We start from the raw sequence: 7,296 nt of genomic DNA on the forward strand, positions 1-7,296 counted from the left end.
CATACTCTGAAAAAAATATCAACTTCAACTTTAAAGTTCAGCATTCACTTCGTCAAACGGACCAATTTGGTTTTATTCAACCTATTTCTACATAAACAATCCCTTTCATCTCCCTCCGTTCACGAGCCTTTCTATTTATCGTGTCTACAGTATTGTCATTGTTAATAGTTTTGTTTGTGTCCGTGGTTTACAGCGAGTGGGAGCTAAAGTGTTGTCCCTGTAAACTTTGACGCGGTGGCCGTTTGGTGTCTTTAAGTGGCCGCTGAGGTTTGAGTTCTCCGGTTGGTTCATACTCATCAGTGAGTTGGTTAATGTTTCGACAGCCTGTTACTCTGTTGCGTTGTATCTTGTTTTGGCCTCTCGGCGGCAACAGAACAAGCTTTAAAACACAAAATCAGACATATTATGATTTATACGGTTGTTATTGGGTTAAATATTAGCAAACAGTTACTTGTCATCCAGCAGACACGGAGCAATATTAACATTAGGAGTCACGTTTCGGGCCAAATGTTGAATATAAGATGAAAATGTATTCTCCTGTTCGCTCTCTTTTGGTTTCCACCGACTCCTAAGAAAAATAATCCGGCTCTTTAGCTACTAAAGGCTCAATTTCCTTCTCCAGATAGTTGCCAACTCTGCTCGTCTGCTTTGTGATTTTAGAGCTTTTTTCGCTGTAAAACAGCAGCCTGGTTGACGAGAGCCGTTAGAGTGAAACCGGAACAGTGACGTTGCGCGAGCAAAGTTGAATTCACCGCTAAAGAAAGAAAAGAAAAGCACGTCCTGAATGGCTGTACTGTTGTCACGGACAGTCAGACAGCGTGCGGACTATGACCTCTCATCGTTGATTAAATTGAGACTGGGTGGTGCCATTTATCTGCTCAACCACCGTGGCTTTCACTTCTGATATTTACTACTGAGATATATTAAAAAGCAGGCGTGTTTTCCTTCAGAGACTGGTGTCACTGATGAGTAGAAAGTACATTATTTGCCTGGAGATAAAATATAGAAGTCAAAAAGTAGCATAACATGGAAATACTCATGGTGTACAAGTACCTCATAGTACAGTACATGAGTGAATGTATTTACATTCGCCATATTTTATAATCTGATACTTCTATAAAAGGAGTATTTTGTATAACAAAGGAAGGACGATAAATAGATAATAAAAGTGTTGAAATTTTGAAAAAACGACCTATAGTCCTTAAAAGAATCTGTCTTTAAAAAAAATGAACTGTCCACTGTCACTTCAACCACCAGCACAGCATAACCAAGGTCTCACCTTGTTCAACAACAACAACAACAACCCGCTGCATCCCTGAGACTAAAGAAACACAACGAGCTCCAGACGTTTTCCAGTTGAGCTCAATGTGGTGCAACAGGAAGAGCAGCAGCGCCGAGACAACAAAACAAAAGGAGCTTCCGCAACTCAACAGGAAGCAGCCGTGACCTGAAGTGAAGAGCGGCTGCTCTGCAAACACATACAGAACACACAGTTACACTGCCAGGAAGGTACACAAAGGAAAAATAAGAGGCGGTGGCCTAACCTGGTGGCCCCCAGACGAGCCACATTTCCATACTGTACATGTGTATATAACTGCATAATCTGCACAGGTGTCTGAGACATAATCCCAGCATGAAAAAAGGACAAAATCCCCTTCCTGAATTAGCCCAGTTTAACCCCGGCTGCTCGTGGACAGGGAAAGGTAAACACACACACGCACAAGAGCTTTGTCTGTGTCTGTGTGTGTGTCACCATCAGTGATTGTATCAGCTTTGTGCAGTGCATCACACATACACAGAAAGAGGAGACAATAACACGCCGTTATTTACATTTAGACACCCTGACAGCGTGAAACAACGCAGAACATCGTCCCTTTTCCCTTCAGTGATGCCAAATAAGGAGAAGTTACCGTCTGTGGAGCCCTTTCTTTCTTTGTTGTGGTCCCCTGTGGAGCCACGTTGCTCACTTCAGGGTCTCTTGTCAGTGCATGGTCTTATTTTTGTTCACTTTTAATGCTCTTCCTTTAACATTTTATCTATTTTTTCAAAACCATAACAGCTGAACAATACTTTAAGTGATTATTTGAATCCTAAATAATTATTTCCTAGCTCTGGAGTTTGTGGTTCTTTTGTTTCAGCCTTCCTCGCCACACGGTAACAGCTGACATGTTGTATTTAAACCACCTCGTTTTGAAGAACAACCCAAAAGGAAATAATAAAAACAAAGAGGGAGCTGTGAGTCGAGTCGACAGGTAACACAGCTGATATTGTAACTGGGCGAAGTGAAAACAAAGAGGCAGCACACTGCGCGTCTCTGGTAACCAGTAACAGGAAGAAGTGTCCAGACAAAAGACTCGCTGCACTCAACACCGAGTCGAACCGCCCAAAAAACGACACATTTAACACAACATGCGTTTATAATCATATTCTAAAGAGTTCGACACGACGGGCTTTTACAGCGTCCCCCTCTTCTCCTAAAATGTGTTTATCCCCAATAAAGAGCCACGACGCGCGCTCGAGCGCAACAGTGTCGCTCTATCTTGCTGCTGCTGCTGCTGCTGTTGTTGTTGTTGTTGTTTATTTGTTTCCGAGCCTGGTGCAGTCTGTGAACCCAGCACGACACCAGAACCAGGTTGCGTGAGGTAAACATTGCCGGGCTGCTGTACTCACCATCTGGATCATCAGAACAAAACGCAGCTTGGTGGAAAACTGGAGAAAGACAAGAGACGTTTTTCAGGCTGATGTTTTCCTTTCTAAGTTGATTCAATGATTGTCGTCGTCCCAGGCTCTGGTCCATGTGTGGTGCTGCCAGACGGGAACTTATTGTTGTGTCCTTTGGGTGCTGACGGGTTTCATTTTTCCCCCAACACGAGCTTTTGTTGTGTCTTTTGTGTGCGTAATGAACTGGCCTCTGGTTACTTTGGTACGGAACGTCACCACGTGGGAGGGAGATGGCGCTGTGATCGACAGCTATGGCTGGCCAATGGGTGGCTGTGCTGCCTTCAGGCTCCCGTGGGAAAGATGGCACGCAGGTTCAGAGTGGCATTCAGGTGGAAATAAATGTTCCCCCATTTTAAAGTCTATTAATTGTGTTTATTTAGAGTACATTCGTTTTCGTATGTGCTCTTCAGCATTTTCTATTTGTTTTTCTCACTTTGCCATTTTTCTATTTAAATATTTATTGCAACGACTTCATCTCCACACGCACATGTGCATGGATATATGTGTATGTAAACATAAATGTTCTTTAAGTAAATGTGTGTGTCGCATGAAAGTTTACCTTTCATTGTTGAAAGGCTATTATGTTTGTAAAATGTCAAATAAAGGAACCATTAACTATATTTGTGATTATTTTGGTCAAGAATTTGTATCTATGTATCCGTTCTTTTGTTGCAGTGACACTTTAGTTTCGCTGCATATGATCAATAAACTCAAGGTGTCAACATCATACATCTCATCTCATTTATTCTTTTTATATACTTGTTTGTTTTTGTTCAGTTTGGGCCTAATAAACACAGTAATAGAGCTTCTATTGTATGCTTTCAAACAAAGATCCTTTTAGTTTCCCCCCACGTGTTTCACTTCATATTTCGGGTTGTTGACTTTGGCAACTGAAAGCCAACTTCTTTGCTGACGTTTTGAATGGAGGTCGAGGTATTTTTGGATGTTTTTGACATTGATTTAATCCTGTAAAGCATGAACGCAAACGTGTCTGTGTGTCAATTGTGTCAACGTGGAGAATTATTTATCACAAGCAATATCTTTGTTTCAGAAATAACAAAAATCGGAAAGTTACTTTGTTATTGTTGAAGGGCTTATTTCCCATGGGGCTTGAACGCGCCACCGGGAGGAGGAGGGAGCGCGCAGACACCCGGATGTGTAAATAAATACAAGATGAGAATATGAATTTCATTCCTCTTCTTTCTCTGATATGAAAACGAATACTTTGTGTTTGTCATGCTCAGTTTTACACCTGCAGCTCGTTAAAGACAAGTCACATTTGGTTTCTGCACGTTTTGGGCACATTTTCTTCACTCAAATTACAATTGACATAAGTCTAGATTTAATAAACGGTATTGTGGGTTATAATCCTCTGAGGAAAAAGGATCCAGACATGTTTAATAAGACTGTCAAACACAACTAAATATACAATCCGACACTAAGTGGGAGCAGAAACACTACAAGAATATTACAGGATCCCTTTTCCTGAAAAACGCCCACACAGCGAAATCTGAGCCAAAACAAGTTTGACCCCATTAGTTATTTTTAGAAACAGAGCATGTCTTTAAGCTGAAATTAATATTTTATTGTATAGATGAAAAAAACAAAACAGCAGCCTGATCGCCCACCACCTCCTCCTCCACTGTTTATGTGTCAATGCCGCATCGTCCCTGACATTGGACAGATCCACATCTGACATCTAATGCCATGAATGATGACATTAACTATAAAACAGCCTAATAATAAAACAGTAATCTGGTTTCCAGCTCTCAATCAAAAGCCTGTCCTCGTCCTACCCTTGCTTGTCCTGACGTCGTGGACGCGCATGAGCTTCAACACAACAACAGCTTCATGAACTGTTTGTTTATATATATAAATAAATAAATAAATATATATATATTTTTTATTTTTATTTTTTATTACTACCTTTGATTACAAATATACGTATATTGACACTGCATCACGAGCCCCGTCGTGTTGCAATGCTCTCCAATGTGTTGCGTCACCGTATGGATGTAAACACAACATTGCAGCTTCCCTCGAAGAGGCAGGCTGTGTGCGCGCGCGCGCGAGCGTTATGAAATAAAATCCCTTTCGCTGTGTTTTTGTCGCTTGTTCACGTGGCATCATAAGCCCCCCCCCCCAAAAAAAGACTGACCGCGATCTGCAGCCAAAGAGATGACGGAGGCGCTGGTGATCATAGCGGAGATAGCGCACGTTATCGCATGAAAGGAGCTGCACGTCCGGGTTTTCTTCTCTGCTCTTGAATGTAACTCGAGGATCAAATTGCAAAACGTGTCTCATTAAAGAAAGGAGACATTGTAACCTTATAATTAATGTAAACGGGTAATTATAGGCCTACAGTTATAAAAAACTGAATTACAATCCTACAGGAGCATAGAAATAAAAGAATACGCGATAAATACCAAACTAAGTTTCTAGAAGAGTATTCTACTTTTATAAGATTGTTGCCGTGATATTAAAGTGTTTTTGTCATACATTAGAGGCAATGTCTGCACCCAAAAACAGAAACTAAACCTGATACCTTTAAGGTGTTAAATATAATGTAGGCAATACAAACTATAAATCCCTTTGTGCAACACACAAGAAACAAACTGTACTAAAGTACAATAAGAGTTATAAACTCACGATACAGACACACACTTTAAAGTAAGTAATACATTGTAATAGTAGGCTTTTACAGTTATTGTAGTGATTCTTCTGACAGACACGCGCGTGTCCTCCAGCAGGTCACTCGCGCTGCACTCACCCCAAAAACACCTCGACTTCCCCTCGGAAACCAAAACAACCCGGTGAAGAAATCGCTTCCTCCGCTGGAGCTGCAGCAGCCTTTGGATATTAGTAAAAAACATAAAAAAAATTGTAAAAAGAGACCTTCACCGTCCCATAAAGGTAGCAGCAGGCGGTCTAGGTTGGGCCGAATGGAATTAAAAAGCCCCCAAAAAACATCAGTCTCTTCGGTGGATCTTCACTGCGTTCATGAGCCAAATACTTTCTGCGTTAACGCGTAAAATGTGCGGGACATCCCCGGAGGTCCGGTTTGAATAGAGTCCCATCCGAGAGTGTGTGCATGTTGGAGCAGCTTGCAGCTCTTTGCAGGGTTTTAACCTCTATACCTTTAGCTCTCCGACGTCAGCGGCAGGACGGGCCGAGCTGTCCCGTCTGCGGCCTTATTTATACCGATATCCTAATTCGCTCAGTGATGCGCAGCGCGCTTTGAATAATGCACAAACACGTTCACGAGCTGCGGACGTGTCGATACGACTGCTCGGTCTGTTTATCAAAGTCTTTATGCTCTCATTGGGGTGAATTGTGTCAACTGGTTTTGTTTTAAAGCAAATGTTTAAAAAAAAATAAAAGTGCCGAAAAGCGTTGTTTTAATACGTCTACCGATGCTGCCTTTAAGTGCTGCAGGAAATACGAGATGCAAGCGCACACGATCAACAACGTGGAACATGTCGGGACAACTCCAGCATGATTATCTTCCCCCAAAGGAAGGAAGGTTTGCAGCCATTTAACACCTAAAACCACAGGAATACACGGATGAAAATACACAGCAACAACCTGTGGTGAAACAAGTCCGAGAATAGTCATGAACGCAAACATTACAACTTTAAAAATGTTTTATATACACAGAAAAAAGTAAGAATAAGATACAACTTACTTGGTTCCGAAGTCTTTCTCTGTAGATGAAGTTGCTTTGTGTCAGTGAGGCGGTTTCGTTGTCGTTTTATTGACAATATGAGGAAACATTCACCAGGAACAAAGAACAAAATAAATAGCAAACGTATCATATAGTTTGTTGTATTATATTTTCAGTTTAGTTGTATACATTTATTTTAGGTTTGGAAACTTTTGACATTCTTTGTCCCCACGTGACTTTTATTTATTTAATTGTATTCCCCGGTGGTCAACAGCTGGTAATACTGATAAATAACCCCTTTTTATGTTTTTACGTTCAGCTTGTACTCGTCTTGTAGCTTTTAAAGCTTCCAAAAAGTTTGAGACAGTCTGCTGGATGTCTTTTGACCCTTACTTCAAAACAAAACAACTGAAAGCACATGACTTCATCTTAAAATAATCTTAAATCTGATCTTTGGAGGGGTACGTGAAGGCAACAGTAGCCTAGCTACACAGCCGGTTCTACAAATAGCGTCCAATCAGCGACAAGTACAATCATCGTCTGACCAATAGACTGCGAGGGAGGGCGGGGCTACACATCCACAGTCAATCAACTAGAAGCCAGACACTGGACAGCGCGTTCGCGTGGCTTAGGGTTGTTTTTGGCTTTGCGCGCCACCGACAACAGACGCATGCCAAAAGCCAATACCCCACAGTATGCATGCGTGGCCGCATTGCAAGCACGTGGTTAAGAAGAGCAGGTAAACAAACGCCCCCCTCCAAGAAAAATTAAAAATAAATACAATTGACTGATGTTTAATTATACGGTTTTATATATATATATATATATATATATATACATACACACACACACACACACACACACACACCATAACAAAATAGATATGACTAGAAAAGAGGAACCAAAGAGTT

Source organism: Melanostigma gelatinosum (assembly GCF_949748355.1).
Source record: "Melanostigma gelatinosum genome assembly, chromosome: 6".
NCBI classification, from domain to species: domain Eukaryota; kingdom Metazoa; phylum Chordata; class Actinopteri; order Perciformes; family Zoarcidae; genus Melanostigma; species Melanostigma gelatinosum.